This window comes from Sander lucioperca, chromosome 1, assembly GCF_008315115.2.
Source record: "Sander lucioperca isolate FBNREF2018 chromosome 1, SLUC_FBN_1.2, whole genome shotgun sequence".
NCBI classification, from domain to species: domain Eukaryota; kingdom Metazoa; phylum Chordata; class Actinopteri; order Perciformes; family Percidae; genus Sander; species Sander lucioperca.
In genome coordinates, this window is record NC_050173.1 from 4,663,052 (window position 1) to 4,685,106 (window position 22,055).

The 22,055-nt window shown below is 39.3% G+C and overlaps 1 long non-coding RNA gene across 1 annotated transcript; it reads right to left on the minus strand.

The window, feature by feature from the left end:
• Positions 1 to 6,540: 6,540 nt before the first annotated feature.
• Positions 6,541 to 21,356, minus strand: LOC118493287. Its single transcript, XR_004895314.1, has 3 exons — positions 21,303 to 21,356; positions 11,383 to 11,387; positions 6,541 to 6,553 (listed from the first exon to the last, which is right to left on the minus strand). It is a non-coding gene; the product is annotated as an uncharacterized LOC118493287 (long non-coding RNA).
• Between the last annotated feature and the right edge of the window lie 699 nt (positions 21,357 to 22,055).

Below are 22,055 nucleotides of genomic sequence, written 5' to 3' on the forward strand. Positions count from 1 at the left end.
GATGATCTGTAATGACTGCGCTGCCAAAAAAATAATGAGCTAGGTAAATTATTTTATCTTGAATCTTCCAGGCTTGCCTCTAAGAGAAATAAATCTGACTGATCTTCCTGTGCTGGCAGATCATCTTGCTCGTATTATTATCGAGTCAGTTTATCAAGGTAAAAGTGACATTAAATGAGATAAAAACTAAATTGTAGGCAAAGTACCAGCTAACACTGGACTTATATTCCGAAAGACAGAAAAAAGTTGAATTCAAACGTAGTTGAACAAAACCAGAAATCCAAATAAATGCAGTGATATCATAATAGTTTAATAACTGCTAACTTGTAATGCTTTTTTTCTTCGGGGATAATTCACTTCACATCACCTGAGGACTGTTTGCGCAACCTAAATAAGTATATTCAGAGTACGTCACATTTAGTGTATCTTCTGAGTGTATATTGATAAAATGTATATTAAGCAGGGGTTGATGCATAGACTGTATAAATAAGTACAGCCAAAAAAAATCTTGATCGCCCCCTGGTGGCTGGCTGCAGTATACCCCGCCCCCTCCATGTTAGCGGATAAGACATGGGCCATTCTAAAACATCAAAGTACATGTTAAACACATTTTTCACAAAGATGGTTTCTGTCATTTTGTAGTTCTGATCATGCTGTTTGTTCAAGTGTTCATATTTGTGATTAGTTTGGTTTTATTACTTATTTTATGCTATTAAAACAGGGTGATATGTCATGATTGACAGCTGTGATTGGTTGGGTGGGTATAGGCTATGGGCGGGACTTCGATACTGCGGCTTTTATGCTCAACATTAATTGAAAATCATCTTCCCAACAATTCTAAGTGTGTCTCCCATGGACTGTAGCTTCTAGCTGGAAAAAAAATGTTTTTATTTAATTAACATGCCCTTTAAAGGAAGCACAGCTGGAACGTGAGAAAATGAGAAACAAAGGAAGAATAAAGGAAACAATGATATCCAACCACATCCAACTAGAGAGAGAGGAAGTCTTTCACAGTAATTTCAGACTTGCCCAAGGGCACAGCGAAGGCCTCTCTTATTGAATAAAACTCTCAGCATGCAACGGCCATTTCTCCATGACAATCTGTTTCACTATGGGCTAAAAATGTATGCACACACACCCACATGAGGGGAATGATTGTGAAATTAACTCAGTGTCTGGGCCTCTGATTCATTTTACAGGAGCAGAGAAATGATAATGACAGAACATGTGGAAACAGGAAGTAAGTAGAGAGACGTGATTGATAGACAGTGGGCTTTCATTTATAACTTTCCCTTCTTTAATCTCTTCTGCCCTCTGGACTGGTGTTCACTTTGTCCTCGGAATACACTCTAAATGTGCTACTGTATGTAAAATAAGAGAAGATAAAACTTTATTGTCTGTTCACACAGAAAATGTTCTAGCATTGTCTGCTCCGACAATCTCCAACAACACTATGATTGTTATGATTGCAGTCTCACAATGGTTGACAGATCACAAGTTTGTGTGGGAAGGTGGGGGGGGCAGTCCAAGTATGTGTAATGTTTTACCATTAATAAAACATCACTGCAGTCATGTTGATACATTAGTGTAATTACAGTAATCATATGAAACTCCCTCCACTAGATGCACAGGTGCTTCAGGGATAAAAACCCTTTCTAACCGCTGCAGAGACCTGTTACTCCTCTGCAGCAGAGCCTCCATCTTGGCAGTATATTCCAACAAAAATAATCTGCAGTCTTGGTGAAATGCCGCTGAGGGATTGTGGAAATTGTTGATGACTTTACATAGGCCCTAGTTATAATTACTAACATTAACAATGGATCCATTCAATTAAAGTAAACCCCAGTGAGCCAACATTCACAATACAAGGCCCCTGTCATTAATGTTATGAGTCGCAAGTGTTTGGCAAGTCAAAATGCTCTCAGTGAGGACGGCTGCTGGGACACATTGGGAGAATATGGGGAATATTTTGAAAGCCACTTGACTTGGCTCTTGTTGCTGAAGAGTATGCAAACCTTGGACAAATACCAAATTAAATTCAGCAGATACGTTAATCACGAGGTAGTAAAAATGTCTATTACAAAAAGTTATGTTGAGAACACACTCTATTAAAACCTGCCACATACCACCTCATCAAACCTAACACCTTTGACTAGAATACTCGTTGCAAGGAATTCACCATGCATATTGTTTTCAATGCGTTTCTTTTAGTATTAGCTTTGTATTTTGTGGTATTTACTGTACACAATGGGCAGTCCCATCATATGAAGGGCCACCTGGGACATTATTCACAATTACCTCACACACATACAAGTGAAATGCTCTCACACACTCTAGCGAAATGCTTTCATACATACTAGTGAAAAATTATACTCTCACATACTATACTGAAACCTCACGCACATACAACTGAATTGCTCATAAACACTACTGAAACACCCCCCGTATAAACACTACTGAAACGCTCTCATAAGCGCTACTGAAACACGCTCATAAATGCTAATGAAACGCTCTCATAAACGCTATTAAAACCCTCTCACGCGCAATACTGAGTCGCTCTCATATACACAACTGAAACAGGAATTAACTTTCAATTGTGTATATAAGAACGTTTCAGTATAGCACGTGAGTGTGTTTCTTACTGTTACACAAATCTGTTACACGAATCGGCTCTGTGCGGGGCATGGTGCCGCCCATGGCGATTGCAATTGGTTTAAAGAAATGCCAAAAAACAGAGCACGTTTTCCTCCCATCCCAGAATGCTGTGTGGAGTAGCCAGACCCTCCTCCGCAGCGCTGTGAAGGAAGGTCTGGCAATGCGGGACTACTCTCTGTACAGCATGCCATTCCTCTCTCCCTGTACTCTCTCCTCCCTGCAATTTTCCCTCAGACCAGCCATCTTGAAACTTGGCAACGAATCAAAAATGACAAATGACAACCTGTGACCATGACACAATTTAAGTGTAAATGTATCCACATACAAATGCATTCTAGACGGATTGTAGTCGGACTCACAGGAAAATGGATCTCCAGCAAATTCAACATATACAGATTTTTCTTTTTTTAATGATACAATGATGACATGTGAAAATGTTTTAACTAAAACTAAAAAAATCTAATCCCTGATCAGTTCAACAATGAAATTATCTGTGTATGTGAATGATAGCCTGTTAAGACAATGGAACTTTTATCTCACTCATACTGTTTAAATTCATTAATATGTAAGGGTTAATGCCCGACGAGGTGTCCATTGTCAGATATTAATGGACGACGGCGAGGCGTGAACCGTCCAACGCGTTGGGAGTGAGAACGGGTTGGCTGTTAAAAGTGAAAGGAATAGGAAATAGTGGTTGGGTTCCGCCAAAGAGAGAAGCTAACCGTATTGCTAGTGTTTACAAGTGAATGTAACTGCTTACTAGTATTATGATTTTGGGCAACAAGTGGAACTGATACTCACCAGCATGCATGTCTTCACTTCCAAGATTAACAACGGATGGACAGAAGGATCTCTTGATCAGCAGTTTACGTGCAGATGTTAAGGAAAAACTTAGGATCAGCACAACTCTTTTCACATACGTGAAGAAGGTTCTTGGGACTTTGATGAATTACACAGGAGCATTTAATTAATTCTCAATTGAGGAGAGTTTAGGATTACACAGTACAGTGTAGGTGCCATCCCAATTTCTGAAGTTACCGTCTTCCTGAAGGTGTATTTAAATTCATGCTGAAGGTGTTTAGTTTAGCTGAACTTTTAATGAAAACAAAGAAATTGCGGGCACCCAAATATCTCAGCACAGACAAAATGTGTTATGTGTTTACTTTCTCTGTTTCTGTTTTTCGCTGTTACGTCTCCCGTCTTCCATGGCGACACAGAGCTAAAGTATTCCTTTGCCTGGAAAGGTTATGAAGTTATTTTTTTTTATATTGCCAAAAAAAAAAAAAAAACAACATACAAAACTCTTCTAGGGGAAAGAAAATGTACATCAGTAGATTCAGTACAAATGTTGTCAATGTACGAGAAAGAAAAGAATCAACTTAGCAAAAACAACAACAAAAACCAAACAAAAAGGGGGGAATTACTTAAAAAAATCAAACTCAAAAAAGCAAAAAAAAGGGTAAAGAAAATAAAATCAACATCTAGGAGCAGCACACAAGGGAAGATTAATCAAAACAGTAATTTCCTAGATATGTCACTACAGACTTTTCTTCCAATTTTACCTTTTCCAGTGAGAAAAAAACAACAATTTAAAATCATTCATAAACCAAACAAAGGAAGGCATAGAACTTCTCCACTTACTGCGAATTACTGCAAAACTAACGAATATGACATTTGCCAATGGGAACAATCATATTAATTAGCATAGCATGAGTTCATAAGCAGAAATTCTACAACACCCAGACTAACAACAGATGGACGGAAGGATGTCTTGATCAGCAGTTTACGTGCAGGATTGCCTGCTGAGGGACTTTCACTTACTTACTTGTAAATCAATTTCAGAATATGCAGAACTAAAGCATTTAGTTAGTGCGCCACTGTAGCACTAAATGCTTGCTCTTGGGGGAATTACTGGAATTGTTGGGTCTTTGTAAATTATAGTGTGGTCAAGACCTACTCTATCTGTAAGGTGTCTTGAGATAACTTGTTATGATTTGATACTATAATAACATTGAATTTAATTTAATTGAATTGAGAGAGACATGATCACATCACTCCTGTTTTAGCCTCTCTACACTGGCTCCCGGCTCCCAGTATGTTTTAGAATAGATTTTAAAGGTCCCATGACATGGTGCTCTTTGGATGCTTTTATATAGACCTTAGTGGTCCCCTAATACTGTATCTGAAGTCTCTTTTATATAGACCTTAGTGGTCCCCTAACACTGTATCTGAAGTCTCTTTCCCGAAATTCAGCCTTGGTGCAGAATTACAGCCACTAGAGCCAGTCCCACAATGAGCTTTCCTTAGTATGTGTTATTTCTGTGTCTGTAGCTATTGAGGAGGAGAGGGGGGGGGGGGCAAGGTGGATAGTGGGGGTGTGTCCGAATTCCTCCAAGGACTGAGTCCTTCGTTCAGAGAATTTCCCATAGACAGCAAAGGATGCATATGTGTATCCTTCGCGCTCCCATATTATCCACAATCCTTTGCGCGCGGCTTTGCCGGCTCGTTAAAAAAAATGAAATGGTGGACCTAAGCGGGAGTTGGAGCGGCATCGCTGATGGCGAAATAATCATTTAAATGTAAGTATCTTTAGTTTGTCGTACATGTGTTATCACCATTAACGTTTTACATCAATGTAAAGCTTAACGCTTTAATGCTGGTACAAATTGCTATAGTAATTAGGTAGATACCAGCCGAGCTAACGTTAGCTAACCGAATCTATCATTTAACATTAGGCCGTTAGCTAGGTTGCTGTCTTTTTGTGCCATTTGTGTTTTTAAAGTTTAAAATCCGGTGTCATTTTAATCTCTTTTATATGTTGTTACGCTATATGGGTAACGTTAGCAGAGATTTAGAAATGTGTGTGTTTATCAGTTGTAACTGCAGGATGGGAGGTAACGCTGCACCTTGTTAACTTCACTAGCAACGTTAAATCAGTAGTTTCCCATGTAAAAAGTATAACGTTGCATATAACGCTACGTTATAACATTCATAATGGTAAACATCTTTTTCTTGTGTTTGCTGTCTTTTAACAGGGACAAACGAAGGCGGTCACTGATGATGGGAAAGCAAAAGACAAGCAGGGAGACTGGCCAAATAAAGATGTTGAATATATTATTTGCTATAGCCTATTAGAGATTGGCATTCTGAAAATAAATGCATTAAATTAACTGGTTTGTCTGTGTCATTATGTTTTTGGGTGTGTATATAATATAAACTGTTTTTCAATGTCTATTTCTGATTGAATAATTAGATTCAGATGGTACCTGTTTTAATAACTTGTAAGGTATAGAAGCTCTAAAAAGACATTATCGAAAACGTGTATCTTTATTATAACATTTATTCAAACATTACTATATACTGTACACAAGTATATTCAACATGAAGCGGCGATCAGACACAGCTGCTGATGATGGTGTTGCTTCAAGACTGCAGACAGAAGGAGAAATCTTTAGGTTAGTCCAGTAGTTATCCAACCTGTCCTGGTAAGATTAGAATTGTATCACAAGTATATTTAAGCATACTGTAACATGAAGGTACTTCATGTAACTGTGTAGTGGTGTAGTTACTTCATCATGGTCTTAACTGACAACTGTTGACCATTTAACACACTTACACCTACCTTTACTGTGTTAGTGGGTGTTTATCAATGGAGGTATTATGACTTTTCATATGTTGGTTGTAGCCTTGTAGCTTGTGTGTCTACAGTACTATTTAACCTTTCTCACTTGCAGTTTACTGCATATCATACTGCCTGTGGTAGCTTATTAGCTGGTAGTGTTTACCTTGTAGTTGCTCAGAGGCGGACTTTACCATTAGGAAAAGGTCAGCAATTGCCTTGGGCCCCGAGCTACATAGTAGCTCATGTATTGTAAACGGCACCAAAATGCCCCATTAACTTATGCTTAAGGTTTTTTTTTTTTTTTACTTTTCGCAAATTATATATTTCTAAAACTCCATTTGCGAAAAATGGCATCAAATCATTAGTTTTGCAGACCGGAGGGGGCCCCCCCACCTCACTACATGATTGGACTATTCCATTATCTCACTTACTGCGCATCTGCGAAAGTGACAAGGCTGTAATGCGCCAAAATACGGAGAAAAAAAAGTGACAGACAGACAGGGTGCGTGTGTAGAGTAACAGACAGTGTGCAGAGTAGAGTAACAATGAAGCGAAACTACCCAAGTGGTGCTGAAAAAAGGAGGAAAGCAAAACGTTTTTAAAAAAATTGCCGAAGTTAAAGTTTTTTGTGATGCCCGCCGCTGACAATGACAACAACGCTACAACCCATGCTACAACCACCATCACGACCGTTAGCACTGCTGCTAGCGAGGAGGAGCTACCTGTTGCTGCCGACAGTGCCAGCCGAGGCTGCTCAAGTGATATTGCTGCTAACGTTATGGATATGGAATCAGTGATAGCAAGATTTGTTGATGCCAAAGCTCGCAAGGTCAGATTATAGCGCTTTAGACATGACAATACAGACACTCACTCACACACACACACACACACAGACACTCACACACAGACACTCTCACACAGATACACTCACTCACTCACTCACACATAAACACTCACCCACTCACTCACACAGACACTCTCACACAGACACACTCACACAGACACACTCACTCACTCTCACACAGATACACTCACTCACACACAGACACTCACTCTCTCACTCACTCACAGACACACTCACTCACACACAGACACTCACTCACACACAGACACTCACTCTCTCACTCACTCACAGACACACTCACTCACACACAGACACTCACTCACACACAGACACTCTCACACAGACACACACACACACACACACACACACACACACAGTCTCCTCCCTCTGACACAGTGTCAGAGGGAGGAGACTGAGAGAAACTCGAGGTTTCTTCTCTCTCATTTCCTCATTCATTCATTCAGTCTGTATCAGGTGCATTTTAATGCAGTTTGTTATCTGCATGAATAAAAACTTAATAAATAAAACTTATAAAAGATTATAAAACGTTTTTTTCTCAAACATGTCATGTCCTTTTGTCGACGATCCCGTTGATGAAAAAGCTGTATTACTTCACAGAGAGTTTACGTCGGGAGATGATATTGAGTCCCGACTAAATGTATTTTCATTTCCACATAACCGATTTGAGAGGTATTTTTTTTCACAGTCCATCAGATATGTAGATACCTTATCCGTCCTCATATCACTAACATCCACCATCGTGGACATGCTTTAACATCCCAGCAGATTCTTTGTGTCGCATTACGTTTTTTGCAAACGGCAGTTTTCTTTATTGGTGATGCAGATCATACTGTAGGCTAATAGTAAAGCCACTCGTCAGAAAAGTGTGACCCGCTCTGAAACGTTTTTTAAAAGTTTTTTGTATTGTTCCCTGGACACAAACCAGTGAGAGACATAAAAAAGAAATAAATGATTATAAATTATAGTTCTGTTAATGATCATGGTGCTGCAGCCTCAGAATGGGATATAGTAGGCCTAGTAGTTTACTTTTTCGCCAGTAGGATTGCACCCAAATGAAATTATAGGTGTAATACAATTCCAGTTTTCACTAGTAGGCTAATATTATAAGTTAACTGTGATTAAATATGAAATTAATACACTTTTAATGCCTACGCATTGATTCGAGCAGCAATTTTCTCCCACACCAATTCTCTCTCTTTTGCAGCAGCAGCCGCCGTCTTACTTTTTTAACGAAATACATGTTCAAACTCGCTGTTTGTGCGCATGAGTATTTCCGCCAACCCGTTTGTTTGTGGTTGTTACCATGGTGAATCGTAGAATCATGGCTCCATTCATGCTGCCTTTTTATTGTGGTGGTGCACGCGCGTGAACCTACTCTGAGTTGATTGAACCAACTCATATCAGCTGTTCTGGAACCGAAAACTCTTCCCATCTCAGGGTAAATCAACTCAGACATCAGGGTTAGACTCAGAGTTTGTTAAACCTTCTACCTGAAACGGACCCCCGAAGTCTAGACATCATTGCTGTGTGAAGACTGCTGAAGAGAAGTTACAAGTAGGACTTTCTTAGAAAAATAAGGATTGACAAAAGGGGGGAAACAAGAGATGTAGAGGGCCCCATGTCTGTGTTTGCCTTGGGCCCCAAAATGACTAAATCCGCCCCTGCTAATCATATTTTGCACTGCATTTGTTTGAAAGCTAGAAGCTATTGAACAATGAGCTAATGTTGCATACATGCAGTAAACTACAAGCTAATGTAAACGGTTAGCTACTGATTAATTAATTAGATTAATTAATGCAATTCTCCTTACCGGTAAGTGTTATGACAACTACAAACATGAACTCCCACGAGTTTTTAATTTATTGACATGGGATAAATAAGAGAAAACGACTATTGCTTACATTATAGCCTATCAGTGTCGGTAACGTTACCTATCTTAGCTGATACTGATTCACCTTCTCCATCTCAACAAAAAAATTGAACAGCACACAGTTCCACATCCATTTCGTCCAGTGTTTTGAAATGTAGCGCGGAAGTGAAAGCGGGGAAACATTTTCAATGACGCAAGCACGCAATGACGTGCACTTGGTAGCCTGTTCCATTGTACATGTTCTCCGAATGCTAAGGAGGAGCCTGGCCTAGCCTCTGAAGGACCCGACTTGGAAGGACTAGTCCTACCAAGGAAGGATCCTTGACATTGAGAAACGCCTTCTCTCTCATGGGTGGGCCAAATTCTCTGGCCGGGCAAAGCAGAGAAAGGGGAGGTAACCTTGCTCCTTATGACCTCATAAGGAGCAAGATTCCACATCGGCCCATCAGAGCAGGATACCCAGGGCTCGGTTTACACCTATCGCCATTTCTAGCCACTGGGGGACCATAGGCAGGCTGGGGAAACGTATATTAATGTTAAAAAAACATCATAAAGTGAAATTTTCATGACATGGGACCTTCAAGATTTAAATGATGCCTTTTAAGGCTCTTCCCGGCAGAGGTCTTTTGTCTGTTCCAGAGACCCGGCTGAAACGCAGAGGGGACAGATCGCTTGAAGTCAAGGCGCCGAGGCTCTGGATCAACCTGCCCGAGGATATAAGGTCAGCTGAGTCACTGATCTCTTTTAAGTCCCTCCTTAAAACATACTTTTATCAGAGAGCCTTTCCTGATTTTATTTGAGCTTGTACCTCCTTGAACTGTCATTTTATTCTTTTAAAATCATTCTGTTCTTTTCTTTTCTTACCTAAAAGTGTACAGGTTTTTATACATCAAATTATTTGTATTGATTGTTTTAAAATGACTGTTTTTATGACTGGTTTGTTTTGTTTGTTCTGTGAAGCACTTTGTAACATGGAGTTTGAAAAGTGCTCTATAAATAAAGATTATTATTATTATTATTATTATTATTATTATTCCTTACGTAACAACAGTCCATTGTGACCAGCAAATTTAAAGAGAAAACATTTGACCAAAGAAGCAAATATCTAGTGATGGCCAAATTAAAGGTGCTGTAGGTAGGATTGTGACGATCCAGGATGTAGCCAAAAAATTTTAACATCAACAACTTCTCAGTCCCTCCCCCCTTTCTGCTAAAGCCCAAAACGGTCTAAGCCCCTCCCCCCCACAAGGGAGAATGAATGTGTGTGCATGAGCAGTGATTGACACGCAGTTAGACACCCCCCCTGGCCCTGATTGGTGCATCTGAACAGGGAGCTGTGGATTTTTGCAAATCGCACTACAGACTGTAGGTGGTGACAGAGGAGTTGGATTTTTTTTTAAATTACCTGATCATGTAGTTCTACTGGAACATAGGGTCAGTTTCAGCAAATATGACAGAAAGTTAGTTTTATAAGCCTTACCTACTGCACCTTTAAGCTTTGTACAGCTTCATGATTAATTTTCTTTCCCACTTATTGTGTCCCCCATCCAATGTTGAAAAAAAAACAACTTCATTGAAAAAAATGTATTATTGTAATAATAATAAATGTTTATTAGTGTAATAATGTATTATACACTTGAGCACCTGCCCCCAAAAATGTCTGTGCACAGCGCTGCAGAAACACACATACACAGCCTTGACCTAAGCTGTCACTGGTGTTATTGAGAGGTGTTTGTTGAATGAGCTCTCTCTCTTGTCTGGGCCTGCAGCTTTCATTTCCATTTAGGACATCCTGTCAGTTGAGCCTGTAAACACCATTATAGCCTTAAGAAATGAGAGTTGTAATGGAAGGGCAGTGCTAAGGTGAATGACTAGCGGGACAAATGACACTGGAGTAGAGTGGACTGTGACCATGTGGCACTTTACTGTGATAAAGCTCACAGTTCCCCAACATAATTGAGCAGATTTCTGATCTGCTGCTATGTCATGAACCACCCAGACCTCTCAGGTCGTCTGGGACAGGTCTGCTTTCTGTCCCCAGAGTCAGAACTAAACATGGGGAAACAGCAAGTTCTTATGCGCCACATATCCGGAAAAAAACTCCCAATAAACTGCAGGCCTGCTGCAACTCTCAGTTCTTTTAAAGCAAGGCTGAAGACTTTTCTTTTTGATGCTGCCTTTTTTTAAAGTAATTGTTCATTTCTTACACTGCACTGTAACTTTATTATTGTATTTCATACCTGTCTTATTCTATTTTAGCTGTTTTTTATATTATGTAAAGCACTTTGAATTGCCTTGTTGCTAGAATGTGCTATATAAATAAAGCCGCCTTGCCTTGCCTTGCCTTTAAACCGGACCTAAGTTTATCACTGTTGCTCTGCCATCATGTAGGATGTTAAAAGAGACTGTACTAATTAACCAGCTGTATTTGTTAATAAGCAGATGTGGAAATTTGTCTGCAAGGAATTAGGGATGAGCGAGTACAGCATTATCTGTACCTGTATCTGTATCTGTTAACCATATGAATTATCTGTATCTGTATCTGTACTCGGACTGGGCGGGACCTAACCCGGAAGTGGACAGGATTTAACCTGGAAGTGGGTCGGGTTGTCTTGAAATGGGCAGGGCTTTAACCGGTATGTTATTTTAAGCATGCAATTGATATGGGTTGATCAGAAATTGTTATATTTATTGCTGATTAGAAAGCTATTTACATGACAGCATCAGCATTGCGCTTCAGATCAATGGTTTTGATCACGATAACAAACAAACTATATACAGAACAAGTTTTGCAACAATGACACAGTCAGTTATTCAATGAGGATTTTTATTCAATCCGAGCACAGATATTGACTCGTATTACTCGTATAATACTCGTAATCGGCAAAAGTGCTTTATCCGTACTGGATACTCGTTTCAGCCGAGTATCCGGCTCAACTCTACAAGGAATGTCATTTTCAGTATACTGACTGTATTCCTTTAATCAAAAAAGATCTAATATTTTCCTGCTGTATACTTGATACAGCTGGTAGAAGAAATGCATGAAATTACTTACTTTGTAATTTTGGAAAGTGAAAAATATTTTTCATTAAAACTTTCTAGCACAATATTAAACATAACTCTTTTATTCAAAATGTTGGGAACACGGAGGAAACAGAGTTGAAGAATGCTTTCTTTTTAATGTCCATGAGAAAGTTAATGCTTCATTTTATTTTTGAGTTTTGGATTACAGAGAACCTTCTGCTACATTTGATCAGTGAAAACATTTTAAATGCTACCAGGAATCAAAAGGTCAGTACAACAACCAGTATAAAGAAACGACAGGGTTGTAAGGATAAAGATTTCTATTAAGCTTAGCTAATGAAAGCTGCAGAATGATAAATGTGCATAATAAAAAAGGACACAAGGCATTTCATAGCTAAGGGACATGAAGGTCAGCATGCAATACCTTGCATTTTGAATAGCATGTTGTGATTATGTTAATCACGTCACCATTAAATGAAGTATGAAGGATGCCCGTCCATCTGACCTTTTTCTTTATCCAGACAATTCAGCTATTCAAGTGTTTCATAGAGATTTAGCAGGAAAAGTCTTTGAGTGAGGGGAGCTTAAAAATGTTGGGACATGACTGTCTGATAACAAGCTGTCTCTTCATTTAGGAAAAAACAGAGGCCATCTTTTTTTGGATCCAGAATTAAGCTAGAAAAGTCCCCAGAGATGAAGGTAAAGCTAGGAGAGCCTGTTATTTAGCTGAGGACACTGTGAACTATTAAGGATGTACATTAGATAATCATCTTTCAGGGGAGGCCACGGCTCTGGAAGCCCTCACTAAAATCAGCCAAAAGACTAAATTCTTGGCAAGAAAATCAGGGTTGTTGGATAGCAAGGCAAGGCAAGGCAAGGCAAGCCAGCTTTATTTATATAGCACATTTCAGCAACAGTGCAATTCAAAGTGCTTTAGATAAAACATTAAAAAGCAGTTAGAAAAGAATACAAAATTAAAAACAGATAAAATACAAGAATAAAATTCACAGACAATTCCACTTTCTTGGTGTTAGATCAATATAAAAAACGTTAGCAGGAGCATTAGTTCAATGCCACTTTGACTGCCAACTCCTGGTTTAAGAGTATACCACAGCGCAGCAAAAATAAACTCCAAAACAAGTTAATCACAGTTGTGTTAAAGTTAGTCTATATCCACGATGTTCCATTTCCAGGATTGCTCTCGTTCTGCCGGAAATTCCTCCGGATGTCACTCTTTTCGGCTGGAGGTCTGCTTTCTTTGTGGTGTAATTTTAAACTCCGGACTATGGTTAATTGCTCCTCAGATCTCTGCAGGGTAATCTGTCCAATCTGAGTTTTCCGTTGCACGACTAAAACAACCTTTAAACGTACACACGATCCACCAAAACAAGTTCCTTTCCGAGGCTATTTTGCAGCGGCACATGGGGCTCCGCTTGGCGCTTGGCACCCCCCAAGACGATTGTGATCGGTTTAAATAAATGGCAATGAACCAGAGCACGTTTTTCTCCCAGCGGAATGCTGTGTGGACTAGCCAGACCCTACTCCGCAGTGCTGTGGAGGAAGGTCTGGCAATGCGAGACTATGTTAAAGTTACCTCCCCGTAACCATCCTGATCCAGCATAGTTAACAACTTAACTGTCTTCCAGTTGAAAAAAAGAGTCATACAAATCAAGTTGGGACTTACCTATAAAACCATTCATAATGAGGTACTCCAAATATCTGTCAAACTACTTTAATCGCTTCAGAGATAATGACAACTATGCAACAAGAGGCAGCTCAACAGATTTTTTTATCCTTCTAAGATTCAAGAGTTCAATGGGCAAAAACTATTTTTTTTACCCGGCTTCAATTGAATGGAATACACTTCCATTATCTCTGAAACTTATTGAAGCAGAGAGAAATAGTAAGAGGGCTATGAAGGAATGGCGAGCAAATAGTCTTTCAGAATAGGGATCTTGCAGTAACTCAGTGTTGTCCTTTTATGTTATTTCTTGTATGTGAATAATCACAATGGAAAGAAGCCTGACAGTCTGTAGGTGTATGTGATAACTGTCTTTGGGTGAAGCAGTATTCTATCTATCTATCTATCTATCTATCTATCTAAATTATCAATTCTTAGTCTATCTGAAAAAATATGGAGCTTTCAGGTGACCCCTCCGGTTGCTGTACCTGTCCTTTGTCAAAACCGACACTTTGGTTGTTGTTTTAATTCAGCAGCTGTTTCATCAAATGTGACCCAGAGGCAGACTGGCCATCTGGATGTTCTTCAGAATTCCTGAGCAGCCACTGCTTACAGGTCGTCCAACAGCAGCTTCTCTGGCCCATTTGGCCATGTGCGTAGTGTTAAAGCTGCTTTTCTGGCTCATTTAGTCAGAGCTGTTGTTGTAATTTTGTGTGTTCAGTCACAACGGTCAAAACCTTATTATGCATGAAATAGATAAAAAAAAAAAAGGAAGGCCGTATGCAAAACATTTTGAAACTAAAATAATATAAATATGTACATATGTACGTATATTATGTTCATCGCTGTGTGGGTGCAAGTCTATTAAGTGTTATTCATAGTGTCAAATCATAACAGAAGTTATCTCAGGACACTTTACATCTAGATCTAGAAAACATTATAATTTCCATTCATCATGGAAATTTGCAGTGTTTCAGCAACAAAGGAGAGACAGAAAAAAACAAGAAGAAAATGCAAGCTATAATATTAAATACATACAGAGTAAGAAAAAAGCAGTAAAAAGAAGTATGTACTAGTGTGTAGTATTTATAACTGTATAAACGCAAGACAGTAAAAAAACAGTAAACAGTAAAGGCAAAATATAAGTAAACAGACTGAAAGGTAACAGACAGTATTCACAGCATTGCACAGAGAAAATATTGATAATGATATCGCACAGTTAATTAAACGTTGATATTGCACATGAGTGAGTTGTACAGTCTACTTGGAGCAGTGCTGATTTGTAAAGTCTGACAGCAGCAGAAAGGAAGGACCTGCAGAATCTCTCCATCACACGCCGCGGGTGCAGCAGCCTGTCACTGAAGGGGCTGCTCAGTGTTGTCAGAAAGTCCTGCATAAAAGATGGCTGATGCCACCACAGAGTCCAAAAATGTGCTCAGAAATGCCACCCGCACTCTCAAAGATCTGAGTCTCCTCTCTTTTTTTTTGTGCAGTGCATATCTGTCATTTGTCCAGTCCAGTTCATTGTTCGGGTGAACAATACACCCAACAATACATGTAAGATTTCACCCTCTCAATGTCCATTCCCTGAATGTTCACTGGTGGAAGAAGGGAGTGTTTGCACCTGCGTAAATCCCTGCGTAAATTCCCCTGCATTAATCTGGAGGAGGTTCAGCTGGCACCAACTCACAAAGTCCTGGGTCAGTTCTCTGTCCTCCCTGTCCTCCCTGTCTGCAGTCGCCAGTGATTCTTTGCTGGTGGCCATTAGCTGAGGTGTTTGTGAAGTTTGCAGTGTACGGAGTGAAGAGGAAGGGACCCAGAACTGTTCCCTGCCGAGCTCCCATGCTGGAGGCAACCCTGTCCGACTCAGTCCCTTATCGTATCCCTTATATATGTAGGACCAACAGACTCAAGAACTCCTTTGTCCCTCATGCCATCATACTCTACAACTCCTCACTCGGGGGGAGGAGGAAATAGGGTAAAGAGGACAGAACAGAACAGGAAGGAAGGGAAGGAGTGGTAGCCACTCACTCATTCACTGTGCAATAAATTAATAATCTACTCACATACATACCTGGACACTCTAACTGCTCTTAACTGCAAATTTATGCTAAATGTCATTTATTGATTAACTGTATAATAACACAATACCATACACAGTCCTATATATCTATATATTTATCTTTATTTATCTGTAGTTTATTGTTGTTTACTGTTTGTTTACTTTTTGTAAAAAATATTTAGCTAAAGGTTTATTGTTATTGTTATTTTCATACTGTATTTTTTTCTATACTGTATTTTTTATACCTCTTTATTTAAAGAGTGTTTTGTAAGCTGCTAAAATCTGCTGCTGGAAATCTAATTTCCTTGCGGGAGTCATCCCAAAAGGATCAATAAGAAGTCTAAGTCTTTTATCCTCACATACTGTGGTCGGGTGGTGAGGTAGTCAAGTCAGGCTGCCACATGTTTCTCCATTTGACCACATACTGTATACATGTAATGAATAGACATGGTCACAGTTATGATATCAAGTGCTAATTAAACCAATTATCTAAATATCTTTCATATCATCCAGAGAAGATGTGGGCAAAGAAAGGCTTGAATCATTAAAATTTGCAAATATGTTCATAGCTGGTACACAACTCATTTTCCACACCAATTGTTAGAGTCCACATTGTCCACTTCCCTGTTGCCGGCCTATAAAGAGCAGACAATTACCATTAACATGACATGTCATACCTTGCTGTTGCAGTTGGGATAAAAAAACTCTACAGTACATCGAGCATCTATTAGGCACATACATCGTAAAAACATTTAGCCTCTACAGGACATTTCAAGGTTCTTCAGATGCCCTCTTCTGTGTGCTGTTACCATTTATTTTGGTAATTTAGCTTAAAAAAAGGGTTTCCCTTGGTATGCTTGATAAAAGACTGAGTGATGCGCTTTTTCTGACTTTCATTTGGCCTGCGTTGCTGATAAGACCTTTTGATGCATCAGCATAACATTTAATTATTTTGGCTTGTTTTCTTGTCAACACTTTGAGATTTACAACTCCTCAGCTCTCCATCTGGCTGGAATATGGTTTATCAATATTTCTCTGATTCTGTCACAAGTCCAATAGCTGGAAGAGAGAGATAGGAGGGAGTGAGTGAGTGTTCATCCCCAATAGGTTGAACACGGATCCATTTGTTTTACAAGAGACAGAACAAGCAAGAGATGAGTGGTGGAGTGAGAGGAAGAGAGGGACCTTTGAAAGAGTGAAGCAGAACGGTAGAGAGAGAGAATAGATCAAAGTTTGTCTTAACACAGCACTTTGTCTGTAGGCCTCATAAAACTGCATCTACTCACTTTGGCCAAATATTCCCCTGAAGCGTGCGCACACACACACACACACACACACACACACACACACACACACACACACACACACACACACACACACTGGCTCTTGAAATGTGAAATATGCTGATACAAAGTTAGACTGGAAACATTACTACTGTCAGTAAGGAGCAAGCAGATATAAATGCTTAGCTTCAGCTTCCATGTCACAGCAGGGTGATCAGACTTTGTCCGATAATATTTTTCCTTTTCAGGAGAACCTTTCTGCCCCAAGCTGTTTGTCAGTAGAACTTAAACCTTGTGTCTCTTCCCAAGTTTCTGGCTGAAAGCTGCACGTGTGTCTGTCATTACATCCACATGCATGGTTTTCATTTCATCCATGCTTAAAGATTACCTTGCACGGCAGCTGCATTCTTGCGATATTTACGAAATCACTCGAGAATTGTGGGATCACATATCATATAAAAAGCTGGTCAGGCTTCAAGTAATGCGTTCGTATCTGAAATACCATAACCAAACCAATCAATGTCCGGTTAGAAGCTACTGGCAGTTACGGGCGTGGTTTAGGTGTGTGTGACGCCCGCCACTGTTTGTTTAAAACATAGATGGTATATAAAAGGGTTCAAAACATAATGGTGGACGTGATAGACAGATGGTTAATCCAATCACCTGCAGGTATTTTTGCTTGATGGTGTTTTTTGCCTCCAACTGCGCCTTCCAGGCAGCTAACTCTAACCTTAACCCTAAACATAACCATTGCTGGTAGGAGACGTTGGGGGCAAAAAATACCAAAGACCGGTATTTTTGATGCCCTTTTCCAGACAGTTTCCAATGATGGCTTCTCGGATGGTTCTGTGTAACAAATCATCTTGTCAGGTTACGTTAAAGATTCCCTTTACTCAAAAATGTGTTTTTATTATGTTTATGTCAGCTTAAATGTCTGACCTTGACTATACTGACTTGTATCTGTGCAAAGTTTGTCACAAGAGAGGTGTTGTCACATCCCTTTCCTGAAGAGGAAGATGTCTGTGCACTTTCCTAAAATCTGAGTAACCCGGGCAAGCTTGCATTGGTACATCATAAGTGATGGCCAAAGAAGCTTCATGAAGTTTCGTGAACCATTTTCTTTATTTTCTGAGCCAACTAGATGGCGCTCTCTGTTGGCTCTCTCATTGTGCTTTCAACAAAGGGTTGAAAGCACAATGAATTGCCATTCCTTAAGCCTTTTTCTTTAAACCGAGAGTGCCATTTAATGGGTTCAGATAATAAAGAAAATGGTTCATGAAGCTTCTTGAAGCTTCATTTGGCCATCACTAATGGAAGTGAAAGTATTTCTGCCAACTTGTGAAAACGTGATGCAGGCTGCAGGCAGGAAGAACCACAGAAATAAAATCAAACTCTTTACCATATTAAATTGCAGAGCATCATTATTTGGCATCACGCCAGTTTGCATAGTATCACACTGAATCGCGTTCTGATGAATCACATTGTGTTGAATTGCACTGCCGGGTTAATCGTATCGTATCTGTAATTGCTTTTGCTATTTTTCTCTGAGAGTTTTGCCTCCTTCCCAATATGTGAGAAATGGAAGTGAATGGCCACACACCATTGGAGGAAAGAAAATAAGTCTTTTTGTAATTTGGGTGAACTGACCATTTATACTGTCACCTCTCTTTGACCATCTTGAAACACAAAGAGAGATAGAAATATGACTGCAGACAGCATTCTACAGCGTGATGTCTAGTTTCAGTCCATCATTAGTGGCAGAGATAATCTGAATTTTAAGCTCTATCATCATTATTATGTACCTTTGATTTTTTTTTATCATTTCGTCTTTTCTACTAATGATCCAGCCTGGAGAGTTCAATGCCCAACCAAGCCTTTTCTTGGAATTTCAGAGCCCAGAATTCAGCATTTTGATGGAAATGTTTTCCATGTTAATATCAGCAAGCTCTTGAATGTAGATGGAAAACACAAAAAGTTACTTGTCATATCCTTTCTGTCCATTTTTCTTCTCCTTCTCTTCTTCCTATCCTGTCATCACGATTACCTCTTCCTCCCCTTGCCTCTGATCAACTCCTACATCTCTCTACTCTAATCTTTATTCAATACCCCCTTCCTCTCATCTCATCATCCTCCAGAAGCTTCTCCATTACTTCCGTTTGTCTGTATTCTCTATTTTTTCACTCCTTTCTCACGTTCCCTCTTCTCTTTCTCAAACCTCTGCTGTCTCCTTTCATCCGTTCCTTTCTTGTCCAATTGTTCCTTGCTCTGCCTTCATCATGCTTTCTTTTTTTCTTTCATACTTTCTCTCTTTACTCCTCTCTCTCTTTACTCCTTACCTCTCCTGGGTTTTTGACAGCATGTATAAACACCCACTAAAAGCCTCTGTCAGAGGCTGCTGTTAGGGCAGCACTAGTCCGCCTAATTTACCTTCAGTTGAAAAAGGCTTTTACTGGCTGCCATTTTGTCTGTGAGCGTGCATGAGGATAATGTGTTAGCACATCCAGCGTCTGACAATTTTCACGTTAAACCGACAATGTCAGATAAAATTGTGGTGGAAAATCTGGAAAAGTTACAAGACCAGAAATGTCAATTTGAAAAATGTATGTTTGAAAAGGTTGAGAGGACTGATTATGACTGGGAAACAAAGGTGAAATGGAGAATAAACTCACAAAAACTCAGTTTTTGCTTGTTTTTTTATACGCTGACATAGAGCTTTAGATACCATATTATTAAATTACGATTATTTTTTGCTATCATGTATTGTTTTGCAGGTATGACTGAAACTACCATGATGCAGATTTATTTAACGGAGAACACTATTATCATTTCATATTTACAACAATATTAGCTAGGTATTCATAGCTATTCATTTAAACAGAGTGGACAAAGCGGTGTATTGATGTGTTGACATGTCATATAGTCTATGAATTGGCAGTGAATTGGATTGGGTTTGTATCTCTTACTTTTACTTACGTTTCTGAGTTTCAGTTAGTATTTATGTATTGCACAATTGCATTGTGCAATACGTTAGGCTATTGGGGATTGTGCAATAGGTTAGTTGCACAGTACATAGGCTATTCGGATGTGCGTTACGTTATTTGTCCAATACGTAGTCTATCGAGGTTGGGCATTGTCAGTGCATTGTGGAATTTGTGTGATATGTAGGATATTGGGGTCGGGCAATATGTTAGCTGTGCAATATCGTACTGTGCAAGGGCTGTGCCATACTTATTGCGGAGAATACAGCCGATGGGGTTGTTTAATGAGAAGTGCCAATGAAAGGAGTAGTTAATGTGTTTATTATATGTATATGGAAGCATGTTGTGTTGCATGAGACAATGTGCTGAGAGATATTTGTATTTCTTGTCTTCTCTGTATTTTGTGTTGTTTTTTTCTGTATTTGGTGTTGTCTTTTTTGTATTCTGTGTTGTCTTTGTAACGCTGCAGAGTCCAAAACAAATTTCCCTTCGGGGACAATAAAGTATATCTTAATCTTAATCTTAATGTGTTCTTTAGCATTTAGCATTTATTAGACAAAGGTTGTAGGGGTGGGGACTGCCAGTCATATTCTGCAAGGGAAACTGGGAAGTTGGCAGAAAGCGCTGATGCTATGGGAATTCAGGCAATAGCTCAAGCTAAACTTTGAAATATAGATAATTTCCACAGTCCAACTAACCTGACGAGCCAGATGGTTTGTTACATCCCACTGAATTGCCATTCCTTGAACTGTTTTCTTTAAACCAAAAGTGCCATCTAGTTATGTCAACAAATACAACTAATGGTTTATGAAGCTTCATTTGGACAACACTACTTGAGATATCTGGAGAATCCAGCTGCCGTGCAAGGTAATAGTCCAGCCTGATCTCAAAGAAAATACCTAAAATGACCACAACCTCTTTACATCGCATTATGTGGTGCAGGCACCACGGAAACAATGCAGATGGATAGTCAATTAGGATCCTTTGTTGTGGTGGACACTTGAAATCCCTAATTCAACACAGCCCTGTCTCAAAATCCACATAGGGAGGAGTTTGGGTTGGATGCATGGATCAAACAAAAACAGGACTTTCACCCAGGAGACTGCTGTCCGTGTCCCGTTTGAAACCAAAAGTCAAAGTTGACTTATTGTTAGCCTTTGTAAGTTACATTACAAATTTTATTTAAACCATGATTTTTTTTTAGTAGTAGTTGTGTTGCCTTAACCTAAATTGTTTCTGTCACGCTGGTACGTAATTTTAACCACCACCATGTAATGCGGTGTTAAGAGGTTGTGGTTATTTCACGTATTTCTGTGGGATCAGGCACAGTTTTTTTTTATTTCTTTGAGAAATCTTACTACTGGAGATGGGTGACCTTCTGGCAAGCAAGTTATGTAAGATGTCTTGAGTAGTCCAAGTCACTGGTATATCTTGTAAGCAAACATCACGCATCCTAGCAGAACGTAATGTACTTGCCATGGACAGTCATTTTTTTAATTCCATTTTGGGATTGGAAAAATAAATACATTTAATACTCAAATAGGGGGTGATTTCAGACACAGCCATAGTTTCATTGGTATATATTATCCTTCATGGAGTCTTATGTCTATGAGTACACAATGAGTTCATGTTCATTCCACTGCACTGTTTAGCCTTCTCATGGACTACTTTACAAAATTTACTAAGGTAAAGTACTAAAGTATCCAAAGCTCAAACACTGTGCTGTTGAACAGAGCTATTGTCAGGATTAGAGGGGAACAACTTAGCGGCACATTGGCTGGTGAGATTACTGAAACATTTGAGTTTGTTGAACATTTACATCTTGAACAGTTGAATACTTTTTTATCAAGGCTATAACGGCCCATTTAATCCTTACTTACTTATTCCAAAGGAAATTAATAGAATATATTAAAGTTATCACTTCCTGTAGGCCAGATTACTTTTGAAATAAAGAATAAAAAACGCTTTTATGAAGGGGATGGAGGTTAAATCACTTCGTCAATCATAGAGAATAG